Here is an 18,119-nt window from a genome sequence, read left to right as displayed (position 1 = left end):
ACAAGTCATATGCGCGGATCTACTTTCCACTCTTTATGTTGACTGTTTCTTTAGTCTTTTTTTCCCATATGTCTGCTGATAATAATTTTTAGCATTTAGTTTTTGCTTCCTGTTATGCTAACTGTGATTCTAATTTACTGTTCAGAAATTCCTGTTGCAAGGCTATTAGAAAAAACTAAGAAAATCACTGGGTTCAATACAAACAAAACTCTGAGCTGATTATTCCTGATATCTTTTTCCTTGTCCCACTGGTTCCATGGCCAGAGGTTCTTCTGTGATAACTCTTTCTTCTGACTTAGACACCCACATTTCTCCACCATATTTAAATCTGAGCAATGTTAATAATAGTTTTCCTCCGTCCATAGAGAATCTTGCAATAGGGAGTCCAACAGATTCTCTACAGTCTGAAGCAGCAGCATAGAGTAGTCACGTTTCTTTAGCTACAGCCAGAATTCATGCTGTACCTGTCCTTAACAATACTTAAAAATCTTCTTGGTCAGCCTGGGTTTAGAAACTTCAGTTGCCTCCAGAGTGACTTTCACAATCTCATTTGCTTTGGCAAACAGGAAATCACTGCTTTATTTTGTTTTGTGTCCAACTCACCAACTTTTGAATGCTTGTTTCTGAATAATAGGTGAGATCGAAGACTCATCTTGAGATGGACTTGATGCCTTATGGGTAACATGGATGCAGAGTCTCAGACATGACTGATCTGTCCATTTGGTTTTTATATAAACAAAGCTGGTAACATTGCTGTCTTCTTCTTCTAACATGCTCATATAAATAGGAGCAATAGTATCTTTAGGGAGCCTCCTCGGGAAGACTATGCTGGATCAAGTCCCACAAGGGATGTGGCAGAGGAGCACGTAGTGTGTAGATACTGATCAACCTTTGGTGCTGAGTCTGCAGTCTCAGACTGTCAGCACTGGAACAGTGTTGGCATGTGCAAGCGCAAAATCTCTAATGCTAATCTCTTGAGGAGCATTAAACTGGGAAGTGACAAAGGTGATTAAGAGCTGCCCATCTATACTTTATGACCCACTTACTGTTATGACTCGCCTGTGTTGCCTAAGGCCCTTGGTAGCTAAACACAATATAAAACTAGACTCCCAAGAGAGGGAGTGGTTGCTTGTAGTTGCAGATTCCTTGATGTGTACCATCAGAACAATCACAGGTTATATCAAATGGGGGAAATAGTCAGTGCACAGGAGGGCAGGTCTGCACTTCGGAGGAATCTCAAACATGCTGGAGAAATGGACCAGTAGGAATCTCGTTAAATTCAGCAACAGGAAATGCAAAGTCCTGCAGCTGGAGAGGAATAACCTGATATGACAGTGGTCTGGGGACAGGCAGATTGGAAAGCAGCTTTGCTGAAAAGGCCCTGAGGGCCTTAGTGGGCACCAAGTTGACCATGCCAGCAATGCATCTTTGTGGCAAAGGCAGACAACAGCTCATTGGGCTGCATTAAGATTTTCACCCACAAATGAAGTGATTTTTCCCCTTTACTATGCACTGGTAAAAGGTATCTGGAATCCTGGGGGTCCAGTTCTGTCTCTCCAGTACAAAAATGATGTGGACTTACTGGACGGAGCACCTGATATATGAAGAGACATTGAGAGTTTAGCCTAGGGACGAGAAGGCTCCGATGGATCCGATCTATGCGTATGAGTACTTGATGTGGGGGGGTAAAGAAGGCGAAGAAACATTCTTTCCAGTAGTACCAATGAGAGGCAGTTGGCATAAATTAAACCACAAGGAATTACATTTAAAAAGGTGAAAAAGACTTTTTTACTGTACACATTATCAGCCACTTGACAGATTGCCAATTATGTTTGTGGTGTCTCCATCCTCAGAGTTATTTAAAACCTAGCTGGACATGGCCTGAGGAACCTGGTCTAGGTGACCTTACTCTGAGCAAAGTGTTTCAATAGACTATCTCCAGAGGTGTTTACAACCTCAGGCATTCTCTGATTATGCAGCTCTATTTAGAGATCCTCAGTGGAAAAAAAATCCTGCAGAATTATTTTCTATCTGTTTTCTTGGCTTTTATCAGTAAAATTATCAATATTATATACTAAAAGAATTCAAGTTGACTTGTTTAAACAAGAAAAGGCTCAAGATTCATGTGCAAGAGTTTATTTGTTCTATCTTCAGTCCAGGAAAGAAATATCCATAATTTCAAACATATCTAACAGTGTGTTGTTTTCATAACCAGAATATACAATTTTTGTGATCCAAAGGGTTACTAAAACACCACAGATTTTATCCCTACCATATGCTCTTAGAATGTAAAGGTGGTACCAAAGTTCTGTAAATAAGCCACAGATAACTTAATATGTATGTATTTAAAGCACTCTCACATGTTGTCAGTAAATACAGCTACATGTGTTCCAGTAAAGACAACACGAGTTTCACAGCAGTGAGACCAGCAGACATGGAATCACCAGGATTTCTGCTAGCTTCCAAAACAAGGTGATGTTGTACACACTTCCTACTGGGAACAGCCTCTGGTGTGTCCTGACTTCAAACAAAGGAAACTGTACAGGGAAAGTTCTAAGAGGAAGAGGACAGATTTGTGTCACTGAAGAATTTAGTGTTGCATGCATAACTGATATCATTTTAATGCAGGGAAGATTTTGTAGGCACACTGAACCTTATTAGTGTAGATTGTTCCTGTCTTCTTGAGTTCACTAGCATCAGGTATCCACCCATTTTAGGTGGATAGCAGGTTGGATAGCAGACATTAAAAAGCAAGGAATTTCAGTACCTTCTGCTCAGTTTTCCTCTTTTAAATAAAGAACCCAGGTGGGCTCAGTGTCTACCTCTCATTGCCTGTACCTAGTGAAAAGCACCAAAAACTTGGATATAGAAAGTAATATTTATTATCTTAATTTTTAGAATGACAAGAATTGACCTGATTTCTGCTGAGATTGAACCAGGATTTTCTGAGTTAAAATATATTAAGATAATATGGAAAGTGCAGAGTAACCCCATGGGGCAGACAGGAACTTTGCTATTTTAGTGCCTGAACAAAGTACTGCTTTCATAGCACAGCTCTTTTGTAGAGATAACAGCTACGTGAGATGACAATGCACAGCAGTCCCCACTGCTCCCAGTTCCAGGAGACCTTCATTGTTTTGGAACGATGCTGCATAGCTTCAGAATGAAATAAAAATAAAAGCTGATACAAAAGTGTGCTAAAAGAGGTTGTTTGGGAGCAGGTAGGAGGGGAAGATTGGATGTAGTAAGACTTTGCCTGCTTACTGTTCTGGTGGCAGAGCAGTAAGCAGAGAAAGAAGTATGGCAAGTAAAGGGGTATCAAAATCTGCTGAGGAGAGCAGAAGGTGTAATTTCTGCATGGAGAACCTTAGGCATGATGAAACCTTTCATTAGAACCACAGAGCTGAAGGTTTCAAGCTACCTGGAAGCACTCACCTCAAAAGTGAAAGGCATGTCTTCTACTTCACCTGTTTCAAAGGGACATTGAGCCGTTCTCTGCCTCCCTGACAGCTGTGCCAGATGAAAAGCACTTGGTTGTACCATGGTGTAACTTTTGCACTCCTTTCTAATGAAGCTGTTTCACTGTATAAAAATCACCTGCATCAAAAGGGAACAGGCTACAAACTGACCTGATCACAGGGCAGGAAGATCTAAGGAGAAACAGGTTAGATTAGACCTCATGTCTAAATCTAGAGATGAGTGTCCCTAATACTGACAAACTTCACGCCCCCAAAACTGATACTTCCTGTTGGGAAGTATTCTGTCAGAGCTGCCATATTCACTGGTTACATTTCCACTGAAATCCACTGAAACAAAGTCTATGTCCAACAGAAACTGGAAGTAATTAATTTGTTAGGAAATACAACAAGTTTTCTGTGACACTTTGTCTTCTCACAGCAGAGTCATGAAGAACCCCTAAAATCTTGTTATTTTTTAAACATCATGGCATGGACATTTGAAAAAATATGGTGCCTTGTCATGTGAATATTACAGGCAAAGATGACTAATTTCACATAATTTTCTTCTACTAGTTAACGAGGAATGTGTACCTCCAGGCACCAGCTTTATAAGATGGGATATATCTGTACTACTCTCTGATGCTGAGGCATAACTTTAAGGTTTGCCTGAGACAATAAAATCACTGTTCTAAAGGTCAGAAGCTAAAATCTTTATGGGACTGCATCAGCTCCATCGTCTTCCAATATACAAACCTGACATTCGATAAAGTGATTTCTTAACCCTTTGAGGTTAATGGTTGTAAAAAGAAACACTATTTAAAGTATGTTAAAAGACCACTGAGTTAATCAGCACCAAAAAATGTTGATTCAAGCCATGTCCTACGATCCAGCATGCCCTCCAGTATTTGAACTATTTGTTTACATTTTGTGTCTGTCTCAAAAATAAAACCACTTTTCTTCCAATTCTGTTTAATGTTGATTTTTATCTTTCTGCCTCTCACCGGAAACTCAGTGTTGTTATCTTTGGTTTCACTGCTCTGCCTGAGATGTTTAAACAGAAACCACAACATTTTTATTGAAACTTTTCATAAAACCAGTAATGCAATATCTTCTGCCCTTAGCAGTTTTTTTAGGCCATTGTGCTACAACATTTCCAGGTAAAACCCTAAGATGGCACCAGCTGATGGAATGATTTTTATAGATGTGATATTTATAGAGTCTGTCTATAATTTACTTTTTATGTATGACTACAAAATGTACTGTCCAGTGCACTGATCAGCTGGAGCTTTGGCCTTAAATGAGTCAGTCAAATTCTTCCACTGTTAGAAGTTACTATTTCTTGTATATTAAAGTAATGCATACACATATTAAACAAAATTGATAGTCATGGCTAAATCATAAGGTAGTCATAAAAGTAACTATTGCATGTTATCATACTAAAACACAGATTTCCCATAATTTCAAAAAATTGTTTCTTTTCAGTTTTCAATCACATAGGCAAATAAATACAAACCATGGGGCTGAAAGTAGAGTATGCTTCATCTGTTCTGCATAACTTACCTGTAAATTGCTTGGTCCCATATGGGAAATATGATTTTGAATCACTGACTTATCAGGGTGAATTGAGGAAAACAGTCCCACAACAAATAATCTAAGTTTCTATTGTCCAGTCAGAAAACAAACCACTCAACCATTGAACTATCTAATCTGATTTTAAAGATTAGAATGAAAATATTCCATACTGCTCCAACTGCATGTTTGTGTATTGCAAGATGAATAGATACACTTTTGGCACGTAAAATTTTTCTGCTGATGGCCAAGAGCTTCCCAATGGCATCTTAGCTATTTCAATTTTAAAGTCTTTGTTTGTACTGAACTTTATTCCTGCTCAGTCTAACAAATCAGACGAGTACTCTGTGCAGGATACATAATTTTGTCTGATCTTTTATAATGTGCATGCAGGAAATGCCCCGTTAGCAAACAATAAAAGAAAGATATTTGGCTGAAGAAGGAACAATAGGGTAGCTGTGGGAAATAATTAGGAAAGTTCTATAAGAGTTGTAAGAGAGTTTATAATATGAATATAAGGAGAAGAATTAATTGGGAGTTTTAACTTGCTATGATATTTTTCTGAAAGTCAAATACTCCCAAAGGAGCAACGATCTGCGTACGTCAGTGACAGCGGTTTTGTTAGAGGTGTTTTAATCAACACAATCAGATAAACCTCTCCAGACTTGAGACCTCTAGTTGCTATTTCATATTCAAAATTTGATATTAGCCTCTTCTTGTTCATGTTTTTCATTGTTTATCAAAAATACTCTCTACCACAAAGCAATCTGTTCATTCCTAGGTGCCAAAACTAAAAATTAATTTGGAAAACTAACTTATATCAATGAACAGGACAGAAGTGCAGGGTCCATTTCATTAGAAAAGAGTTTCAAAAATATGCACTGCCTTTTCTTATGAGATTTATCCATATAAACTGAACTGAACAAATTACTAAATAAGACTGGAATTGATTATCTTGTTATATTAGGATTTTATTGCCTGATTTCTGAGGCTTTCTTCAGAAAATAAAAAAAATTATGTTGATCTATATTATTGACTACTTTCATAAACATATATTATATTTATATTATTTTTAAAAGGTGTTATGTATATAAATACCTATTAATAGCTAGGAAAGACTTTGTATCAGCTCATGTCTTTGCCTACCAGTGATACCTAAAACAAACTGATTGAACAAATGTGGAAAAGAGCTGAACATTTTCTGATTTTTTTTTTGATTTGCATATTAGACCATATTATTCTTTGGACTTTGAGTATACAAGAATTTAAGCTAGTAAGATGTTTTAAGCTCTCCAGTTTGAAAATATTTAAAACACAAGCTTGCCATTTGCTGTTGTTTTTCTTGTAGATTATGCAAGAGCTAAGAGTTAAAAATGCAAATCAAAGTTTTGTCCATCAAACTAACCATTTTGGTTCTGCTGTGTCATATTCTTTCTACTTTTTAGGAACTGAGGGCCTCATTTTACAGTGGTCTTTCAAGTTATCTGATTTCTAGAGAATGGGTGTAATTAAAAATATCAGTGAACAAAATAGGCATTCATATTACTTATCTGCTCAAGATAATTCTCAGCAATATTTATGAGCAAAATATGTCATAAAATTTAAGTTTTGTTAAAACTATTTTTCCGGTAACATCTTCTGACCTATAAAAATGATAACATTTTGAAAAGCATATTTCAGTTGTCATAATTTTCATTGATGCTTGAAAAGAAATATTACAATTGTAGGAGAAGAAAAGGTTCTTAAAGCAGGGACACCTTTTCAATTTGATAAAATCAATAAAATAATAATACCAGTACTGCTAAGAGAGTGAAAATGTTGGTATTTTTCAGAAGCAACAAATACAAATATTTTACTAGTAAAGGTAACATTTTTATGATGGGATATATGATGAGATAGAAGCTAAAATTCCACTACAAACCCAAATTTTAAATCCTCCTGACCTCAGCAGTATTCTGGTCAAGAGTCACGATTCAGTTCACTCAGGATGATTTGTAAAAATGCCATCTTTAGAGATTGCTCCAGAGGCCACAGATCCTAATGCAAGACTCTCACTGGTTTCCAAGAAAGAGCAACACAAGACTAGTTAAGCTATTCCATCCATCTTTTCTGTCATTCCAGCAAATTAATAGAACAGTCCTGGTTTTGTAGTTGGAGGTAAAATGCATTCAGCTCTATTACTTTTGGAGAGTTTACAGGCACTTTAAAATGACAATCAGCCTGTGGATCAATAAGGAATAGAAGGTCAGAGCTGAAAACTCTATTCTTTAAACGTGTTTTCTCCTTTTACAACATGTATCTCTACTGTCCCCATCAGTAAATTTATGAGGTGTTAAATTAATCTCTATGTTATGCATTATCATGTATTAAAGAGCTTGTAGTTCAGTGGTTGTGATACCAGAGGTTTATTGCACATCTTGGATCTCTGTGCTGAGTCCTGAATCAGGACACAGGCAGAGAAAACATAAAAGCCTGGTTTCCCACGCCCTGCATAAGTTATTGTTATAAAAACAATTAGTTGGCAACACTAATATCTGGAATAAAATAAGTTGGATTCTTTGAACACCTGCAGAGATATGAAGAGAAAGGAGATAGCTGGGTTTTTTCTTGTTGGTTTTGGTTGAAAAGCCTTGTGGAATCCTTCTAATGCTGATTGTTGTCCTAATCATGCAAATGGTCAGCACCGGGAGGCAACTTGCCTTTCTGTCCATGTTGCATTTTAGTGTTCTTCAATGGGAAAAAGAAAGATTGATAAATTCATATTTCAAAAAGATCATTTGCATAGATATCTAGGCAAATATAGATAATTAATGCCATCAATTCTAATATGCCATGTTATGTGAGGTAGTTTAGAGCTTACTCATAACAGCTTCCAGCTCATGGCTAGCAAATGTGAATGCTAATTCATTGCATACACTTACTCAATAATAATTTTTCATGATATCTTATCACATTGCTGTGAGCCTCTTTCCACTCAGCATCGCACAGCTTCCCATTATCCCATTCCCTTCAAGTGATGTGTGCTGCAATTATGGAATCCTTTATCATCATGTATCACCTGGGGCACAGACAAACAGTAAAATCTTTCACAGAGCATGCAAATTGTGAGTAAAGCTAACTGAGCACTTTCCACAGCGGGTTGCAGTTCTGATAAGAATGCAACACAATAGCAATTTAGGCTACTTGGCAGTGCATGATGGAGTTAATGTGATCAAGGAAACACTGATTTTCCATGAGGAAGTTTCTTGTACTGAAATAGACAGCTATAATGTATAATTCAAGACCTAAGCCAATGAAATATGATATTTAATAGAGAAAAGGTCCCTCTGTCGTAGTGGAGTTACCTATGAAGTATATGGTAGAGAGAAGCATTCAACATGGTGTCTGCTGATCAACAGCAGGCTCTTCTGCAATCTATAAAAAACCATCTGCTTAGAGCAGAGGAACCATGTGTGGCTCACTCAGATATAAACTTCTAACCAGAATGTTCAAAGCTGTGTTCAGCCACACAGCTCCCCATTAATGTTAATCGGAAGTGCATGGTTTTCATATATCCCTTTGAAAATTATATCCCATGAAGTACTTTGAAACAATATATTCCCACAAGCATTGACTCAGAAACCAGTACTTCTGAAGGAAAACTGCAGTTGCCATATTTCTGAATCAGTGCAACTTAAAAAATGTGGTCCTTTTTTTCCCCTCAAAGATCCATGTGGTGCATGGCTTAGAAAAGAGCAGTGTTTTATGATTTTAAAAGCAGTGCTGATGAGATCTTTATTGTTTTAACAACTCTATAAGAACCAATTTTTCAGCATAAGCTAAAGATAAACCATATTTCTAGAATATGAATGAATCCTTAAAAAAAATTATTTCATTGCTTAGAATAAATGAGATTTACTTCCTTTAATTGTAGCTGGACAGTTTTTATTTTCTGCAGTCAGTGGTAGAGATGGTAATTTGCATGGTGTGAATATATGAAGCACGTTTATACACATATATGTTCTAAGAAAAATGTTTCTATATTATTATCTTGAAATTTCTGTAAGTTCTATCTCCATTATAAAATAAAATAAATTATCCTCACCTATCTAGTGAGACACCAGCAACAATATTTTGTAGTTTGGATAAATAAATCTTACACCTTAACTATGACTGTGAAGTGGGTGAAAAAGTAAATTTCAGACATCATATAGTTGCTAGAACTGACTGAAATGGATTTACACAGAGATCACACATCAAGAAGGCAGCAACTTCGCAATCCTTGTCTGTATCAAACCTGCTTTGCACAATTCAGAATTGATGGTGCTTGCATGCTAAAGCATTGCAGTAAAAGTTGAGTGCTTTATGAAAATTTTGCTGTGCTCTGAGCATAGACAAATGCCACTCAGAGGAAGACATCCATACTAATCGAATGTGAAGAATAATAAATTCAATATAAGTGACTCAATTTCTCTAACGTTGTGTGAAGTATTACTTAAGGCCAAAAGTAACATCTGTAACCTATCCCTTAACCGCCATGTCCCTGGTGCACATTGCACCTGCTTGGGTTAAATGAAGTAAAATCTTATTTGGTCTCTGTGAAAACATTGGGAATGTAAATAACACCGTTTTATTCAATAATTTTATTGGTTCCACTCCCTCTGTACCATCTTGGGATACAAAGGCATGAAAATCACATGTGAAGTAAGGCCCTAAAATTAAGAGCTTTGAATTTCCAATTCAAAATAGATCAAGCCTATTATTGATGTCATCCTTTCTGCAAACTATTTCAACAAAAGTAGGCAATTTTCTGAAAAAACTTTCCCAGTTTCTCAGGAAGATTTTATTGACTTATCAATAAATTATTTTTAAAAATGTATTAGACTTTATTTTAAAAACAATCAAGATAAAAGTGAGGGTGATTTTACTGGTGTGAAGAGGAAATGTGAAAAGTGCTTGCCCATGACAGGAATCTTCAGCATGATGACATCATTTGCAATTCTTCTGTGAAAATTTAATTTCTCAGGATGAAGACAATGAAATGGCTCTGCTTTCTTTCTTTCAAACAAGCAAATCGCATGAGTACATCTGTTTTGTCTGATCACTGACAGCTCATAAAAAAATGCCTATTGCACAGCCTTTACCCAAATGAAGTGAAATCTTTCATCTAAATACACAGGGCATTTATGGCCTTGTTCCTTGCAACTTTTCTGTTATTTTTATCCACTCTTAATTTTAAAAGGATAGAAAGAAAATCATCTAGGTTGAGCACAAACAGCAGGGAAAATCAGAAACTACAAGGATATCAAAAGCCAACACCATAGCTACAAAAGTGGGAAGTGTTTCTAGTCCCCAAAATGCAGTCTGTTAACCCCCAAACAGGGTGAGCAATCAAGAGGCTACCTAATTATTTCAAACTTTAAAGTAGTTTGAAAGATGCTAAGACACTGAGTTACTCATTTTATGCCCTTTGAAGTGGGATTAGAAATGCAATAATGGAAAAAGAGGAGGAGATCAGTGTGTGGCAATGGTTGTGTTGCACAATTCAGTTTGTTGCTATCTGACACGTGGCAGTGCAGCCTGCTGCAAATTGGCTGATTGTAACTGGAGGCTAGTGTGATGCAACACAAGATGCTGAATTTATAAACAACAAGCATGTAGTTGAAAAGTTGCTAAGAAAGCATTTATCCTGCTATGCTATTGTTTAATGGATTTGTACTTGAATTGTTTAATGCATATGTACTTGAATTTTCTTCAAAGCCTAATAAAAATTATGACTGGAAAAGAAGGATGTGTCTTTGTGTGCAATTTGCCTCTAATGGCAAATTTTATCTGGCTTATCTTCTGCTTAAAACATATCACATGCTGTCTCTGGATTAAAAAGCTACGGTAGTTGTAGAAGTAAGTTTTGATATTGTGCAGCTGGGAGAAATGAGAAAATCTCATTCAGGTGAGTAGAACTAATGTCTCTCTGCTTTCCCTAAAAATAGATTACCTTGAGTTTTTAGAAATCTTCCTTCAGCATAAACCAAATTTTCATTGCTGCAAATACATAGACTTTTAGGGAATTGTTCTGGTTGTACAAGTGAGATCAGAGTCAGGGCCACTAATTATCCATTGAACTATTGTTGTTTCAAAATAATATGCCCTTTGGGAACTGACGTAAGACAAAATAATAATCTCTGTGTAAGGCTTCCCCTTTCCCAAAGCTTGTACTCAGGACAAGAATACAGGAGTAGGGGATGAGGAGGGAAGGTGATATTTCATATCTCTGTGCTTCTTGCATTTTTTCTTAGCAGCTGAAAAAATGACAAAGGAACTTTAGAAGCTCAAACAAGTATGAACTCCCTCCTCCAGGACACCATCCTTAATTTTCCTTTTACCTATGGCTCACTTTCATCTTAGCAAAGTTTAAATATATATATATATATATATATATATATATATATAAAAGCATCAAATTGTTGCAGTGATAGGGGCAATAAACATACTGAATGAATCTGAATGAATTCAGAGTGAATATTTGCAAAGTCAAACGGAAAAAATACTTCACTTGTCAGTTTCCGTCACCTGAAACTGTGGGTTCTTCACATTTTGGACTGTTTGCTTTGCACTGAACTGATCTGTACAAACGATAAAAGAAAAAATTCTGCAAAATATTCAAAAGATTAGATTCTTATTGTGGAATTGTGATAGTGATAGAATTTTAAAAGGATAAGGCATAAAGATCTACAGAATTGAAATAAGTTTCTGCAGGAGTCTTTCCAAAAACAGACAGAACTTAAAATAATTATCTATAGTTACTGAGTTCTATAGACTTTTACAGGACTTTTCCTAGCAGCAATCATGCTCTAGGACAGAGTAAAACATAAAAAGCAATCTGCATTCTCTCTTGTCATTGTCATATTTTCAAACCAGAGCAACAGAATCAGCTCTCCTTTTTCTTTCTGTGTGTAGCAACAAGGGAAAGGGAAAAGGAAAACAACATGTTTTCACCCAGCACTCCATAGCCAAAATTGCTGACTCATTTGAGAGTAATAGCTGGTCACATCCTGAGCTGCAGTCAGACCAGCACTGCCTCTCCAGCTGGCCTTCACAACTCAGCAGTGGAGAGGGCAGAGCAGTCAAAATAACATAGCGGTCAAACAACCAGACTAAAGACTAATGTTGAAAAAGGAAGGGCAAACATGTAAAAATAGTGCTGGAGTAGTGGGGGAAACACATAGCTTCCGTAAAACTACCAACCCTACCTAGTTTGTTGATCTTGAATAGTTTCTACCATATCCCTGGCTCCTCAGTCAACAGACATGCTGTGGTTACATGAGTAATACATCTCAATGTAACCAGGATTGAACCGATTTGGCTGAGAGAAAACTGCTTCCACCCCCCGCTAGCAGGACATCAGTAATCCCACAGGAGCAAGCAGTGCTCGAGGGTGAACTCTCGGTTCAGTTGGCAGCAATGGTAAAAAGGCACAGTGAGGCCAGTGTTTGACCCGATGGACTAAAGTTCATTAATGTTAACTGAAGTTTTTCCACTGATTTCACCCAGATTCAGTCACCAGCTCAGCACCTAATTTCAAAAGAATTAATTATTCAGGCCATACTCTTATTTTCATTGACTGAAATCTGATGTTTTCAAGTAGCTTATTCTATGATGTAAACAGCATATGCAGTTTATGTTAAATGCTGTTTGAAGGTATCTAGTTTTACTGCAGAAAGTGCTTCTTGAAGCAGAAATGAGCATTTTACAACCTGTCACATATGTGTGCAAAATGGTTTATATCCCCCAATAATATCACCTTTGGAAGCACCATGTACATGCTCTGTGCTCTGTGACATTCAGAGAGTTTTTAAATTGGTATACTTTGAACTGCTTACTCATTTTTCATCATTAACAGGAAGTATGTGGTTAACTCCCCCCAGTACATACCACACTAAATAATAATCTACAATTCCCTCAGAGATAATAAAATATATTTTAATCTTGAATGAACAAAATTTAAATTTTTTCTTTCAAAGAAGCATTTCTTGTGGAAAAAGAATAAGATATTAATGAATCCCAAAGAATATATATACACAAAGTTTTTCCTTGAAATTTTGACTATTAAATTTGGGTTGTTGCTGGAAAACTGAAATGACACCAAAGGTTATTTGGCAAAGGATCTGAAGTAGGGAATAAGAAAGCGGAGGGCTTTGCAGCCAATACACCACTGGCCTTTTTTATCTGCACCACATTGTCCACTGAAGGAGGGCATTGGTTTCACTTCGATTAAAAGCAGACTCTTAAGGCAGATGTTTGGAGCTATAAAGAATTGAGCTCTTGCTTACGAAATACATTCCCGTGAGGCACTCAGGGCTGTGAAAACAGGTACAGAGCATCTTCAGGTTCAAATTTCAGATATTTTGGGGGGGGTGAGGCGGAAATTAGATCCTTTATCTAAATACAATATTTCCTTATAGGTAGAATCAGTTTTCTGGATTTTTCCAGTGTTTGTACAGCACACTTTGATCGTTTTCTCCCTCTTTTCAGTAGCTGTTCAGAAAACAGCAGAAGTCTGCTCTGCATTAGTACTCTACCCATTGTCCCCGGAGCCCCACTGTGTGCACAGGGGGTGGTGGGATGAGCAGGACGACAGACACCTGCTGCAGGGCTGGAGCAGGACAAGAGATGGCTGCTAGGACCTGGCCATTAGTTGTAGCTGTATTTTTAGTATTTAAAGTTGTGTACTGATTTTTTTAAGAAAACACTCCTGTACTAAAAAAAGCTGACTATTTTACATCGGCGTGTACAAGAGAATTAAATCATTAAAAGAAGGGAAGCAAAACTTCAGTATTATGGTCATGAGTGCACTCACCACCCTGACTGTCCCTGCCCATCCCTTTAGAGTCTCCCCCCACCCTAGCCATGGCCCTGGACCCAATTTCAGTCCCCCAGGGCCGTCAGTCCCTGCTTCAGTCTTGCTGCAGCAGGGCCAGTCTCCAGCTTCCCACAGCCTTTCCCTGACCAGGTATGGACCCTGTCATGTCACATCCTGGCCTGCCCTCATCCCTCCAGCTGCTCCTAGCTGGGTGGGTGAGAGCAGACCCTGGTGCCAGGATCTGTCCTGCCAGCCCTGGTACCCCCTGGTCCTGCCTCATGGTCCTGAGGGAGCCGCTGGCATGGGCAGCACGCTGACCATCAGTGCAGGATTACTCTGGCAGTAAACGAAGTGACTGGGAGGCCACTGAGCAGTTTGGCCACTTCCATACTACTAAACTCTGCGAGACCTCGGAAGCAGGATGGGCACATGTAAATTGTCCCTTGGGAAATCGTCTCTGGCCCTCTCTGCCTTCCAGATCTCCTCTGGTAGAGTTAGCCATGGTCATCCAGCTGTCCCTGCATCACCAGAGCCAAAGATGGGGTCTGCTTTTAAAAAAGCCTGACATTTTAGAGCTGTGATATTTCAGATCTTGTAGGCTTTAAAAGTAAATGACTGTTGCACGCCTGGATAGATCCACTATTGGAAGAGCATTATGTTTGCTATAAACGTGAACATTTGAAATGCTCCAAAGTCTTTGTAAGTGAACTTGTCTGGCACTACTTGACAATGCGTGTGTTTTCTATTTGCAAATAAATTTCTGAGTGTCCCACACGGGTTATGAAGGATTCAGAGGAACACATATTTCTTTTCTACAATATTTTATCTCATTTTAGCACAAAAAGAAATGGATAATGCAAGTGATTTTAGTTATTTCTATAAATATAAGTATATTGTAACATATAAAACCTTTTATCATTTTTGGGAGCAGCGTAATCTGTTATGTGTTATATTGAAAACACATGGAGATGGTCCTCAGTGACAAACTGAACCAGAAACAGTTTTTGTTATCCAGAATAGTTTATATATAAGGAAGAGAAGGAAACCTGTGGGCAAGAGGAAAAGACGTAGAGAGCTACTTTTTTTTCAGTGTTTATCCAGCAACAGTGCAGAAGCTCAGAAACTTGCCGTAGGGTTATAGTGCTGTACGGGTTTGGACAGGCAGGATTAATTTTAAAAGGGATTCTTGACATTTCATCTTCACAGACTTTCTCACTTTCTGTGATTCTGTAGACCTGTACAATGATCCTTCACAATTCAAACCTATAACACTGGATAGTAATTTAGAGAAAATATACAGAATGTGGACCAAGGACTACAGATTTATGACCATCATCAGCAGGAGCATTAGGAAAAGTAAGAGGTATCTGAATGAGACACAGAAAAAAAGTTCATCAAAAGTTTAAAGAGAAAATCAGGGAAGAGTGGAAATCCCTAAGTCAGTGGATGGCAGGACAGGAGAAAAGAAGGCCAAAGAGATTGTGAATAAGTACTGGTCCCAAAAACTGCTGTGGACAGAGATCACTAGAAGCACTCTTCAAGAAATGTGTTGGTGGACAGTCCTAAATGAGAAACAGATTGGGCAAGTCCAAATAGAAACAGAGAGAAGTACACTTATATGCAGAACAGAAAGAAAGTATTTGATGATACTGGAAAAGAAGGTGAAAAGGCCTGTATGTCTTGGGTTGACAGCTTCCTGGAGTAGTTGTAAAAGTGGACAAGAAAGTGATACCAATATTTAACAAGAAATCACTTAGGAATTTATATGGACAAAGTTTCCACTATCTAATTTCCATCATGTCCTATGGTTGTGTTCACTATTACAATTCAAAACTTCAGCACCAAAATTTCTTCTCCTTCTTACCCCCTACTCCCAAAACACAGAATTCGCCAGAGCAAACTAATCCACTGTTCTCCTCAAGTTTTCCTATTTTTGAATTTGATTTACTGACTTAGACACAGATGCTAGACCCTTAAGTTCTCATTTTTATTAAATCAGTTTTCTGATTTCTGTAGGTAGTGGGCAAAAATCAACAGGCACAAAAACTTATGGGCAATGAACCTGAGCTAGTTTGTCCCTTTCTTTTATTGAATTTCTTACTCAATTTTGTTAATCTTAAAAGCTATTTAGTCAGACGTGCAACATGTGTACTCAAAGGTTTCCTACAGTGATATGCTGATAAGACATTCAACCCAAAATTTCACCCTACAAATATCTGACTTAGGGACACATGGTACATGAGAACCTGACTGCGATTCAGCTAAGATATAAAGAGACGAGGAAGAAAAGTTGGGAGAAATTTTGACAGAGATGGCAGAAGTAGCCTCAGGCTCTCTAGTGACAGAGCCAAGCCTTTCATAGCTAAGATTGTTCACAACTTGGTGTAGTACCCAGTTTGTGCCTGATGACAATTTATAGTCAGAGCTCAACCGGGTTTTGTCAATGTTGCTGACTGGCAAGCTGACTTTTCTTCTTAGGTACAGAGATTGCCACCCATCTTTGAAACCTTGCCACTGAATTAAGTTGCTGTGGTATATTTGTTATGAGGCTACCCTGTGAAACTGTTTGGGTGTTTAGATGGACAGGAGTGACTTGCTCACAGGGATAGTGTCCTGCTAGCAGATGTTTTGCAAATGATATCTAGACAGATTTTTCCAGTCAAATTTTGTGTGTTCTGTTAGATACTTTTGACAGATATCACCCTTGCAAGTAATTTTTGTGAGGGTAATTAATAACAAGGATACATGAATACAGTTGAAACAAGACATTTTGATGGTAACTTCTCTGTGAAAGCAAGTTTTCTTCAACTTTACAATGCACAGAAATCTGATAGGTTTTAATTTTTTAAAAAAATTTGAAAAAAATAGAAATTGATAACAACAGATTTTTTTTAATGTAAGCAAACAGGAAAGGCAGCCAAATGTTTACAGATGGAAGAAACCCCCTTTTGAAGACATTCTACCGAGAGTTCAAATTGCGTGTACAATGCATACCCAAAAGTACTTTAAAAAAAAGGCAAAAAAAATTAGTAAGCAGTTGAAAAGTGGCTATGAAAAAAATATTCTTCAAAAAACCAACGTATTGAAACTAAAAGAAAAACAGAAAATATAAACTCTGAAGAATTAAATGCAAAACAATTATAGATTAACCACGTTTTTAGAATCAACGTACTATAGACATAAAACTATTAATCAAGCAAGATAGAAAGCAAATATCCCAGAAACTAGAAGCCTGACAGAGTCCTTTGGATTAATAGGTAGTTAAGATATGAAAAGTCCATTCAGAAAAGACTGTAAGAGAAGAGCTAGATTAATTCCTTGCATTCTTTCTGCCTTTGAAGAACCTGAGGAAGCTTCATTCTGGAACTGTTACTTTTACAGGATGAGTCAGAGGAGTCATCTTGAGCAGCAGCAGCAGCAGCAGAAGCTTAGAAAAATGTTCATTAAATGAAAAGTGATGAGTCTCAAGGCCAAGATAACAGCCACCCAAGATCTTTGAAAGGGCTGAAATATGACATTCTCAAGCTATTAAATGTATATATTCTATCAATTCAATCACCACCTGTATAAGACAGAAGATGGTTTCTTCTTAAACAAGGGCTCATATAGATCATAGCCCAGTAACTCCTATTTCTGTATTTTAAAATTGGAAAAATCTGTCATCAAGGTAGACATAGTATGCATGTAGTTAAATTAACTCACAAGAAAAAAGCCAACATGTTACTTGCAATTTTGTGCTTCAAAAGCTGCTTGTGGTCTTTGAGGAAGCAGAGTCATATACATTACATCATGTTAGTACAGCTGACATAGATTTCCAGAAGGTTCTCAGGAGGTTGCTCACCACAGACCCTTAGACAAATCAGGCTATTGCAGGTTAAAAAAAGACTAAGTCCTCTTATGAATTTGAAAGACAAGCAGAGACAGAATGCTACTTAAAAGATGGAAATCAAAGAACAGGGAATGAGCAGACAGATTTTCCCAACTGAGAGAGGTAAAACTGGCAGGTATATAGGCAGTTAAAATTCAATAAATGTAAGCAATATAAAGAGAGGGATTTGAGGGCAATCTTTGAATTATGAGTTGCTTAGAGAAGATGAGTAGGTAATAATTGAACTTCAAAAATTACTAAAATTTATATAGTTACTTTCTGCTCATCAAGGCTTAGTTTACATAAGAAATGAAGTTGTGAACTCAGGAAGTCTCAGCACCATAGATTTCTAGAAGCTGGGAGGACACAGCAGGAGAAGTACCAT

Source organism: Corvus hawaiiensis, chromosome 3 (genome assembly GCF_020740725.1).
Source record: "Corvus hawaiiensis isolate bCorHaw1 chromosome 3, bCorHaw1.pri.cur, whole genome shotgun sequence".
In the NCBI taxonomy this organism is placed as follows: Eukaryota; Metazoa; Chordata; class Aves; order Passeriformes; family Corvidae; genus Corvus; species Corvus hawaiiensis.
The sequence above is the reverse complement of the archived record's forward strand: the minus strand, read 5'-3'. Positions refer to the sequence as shown.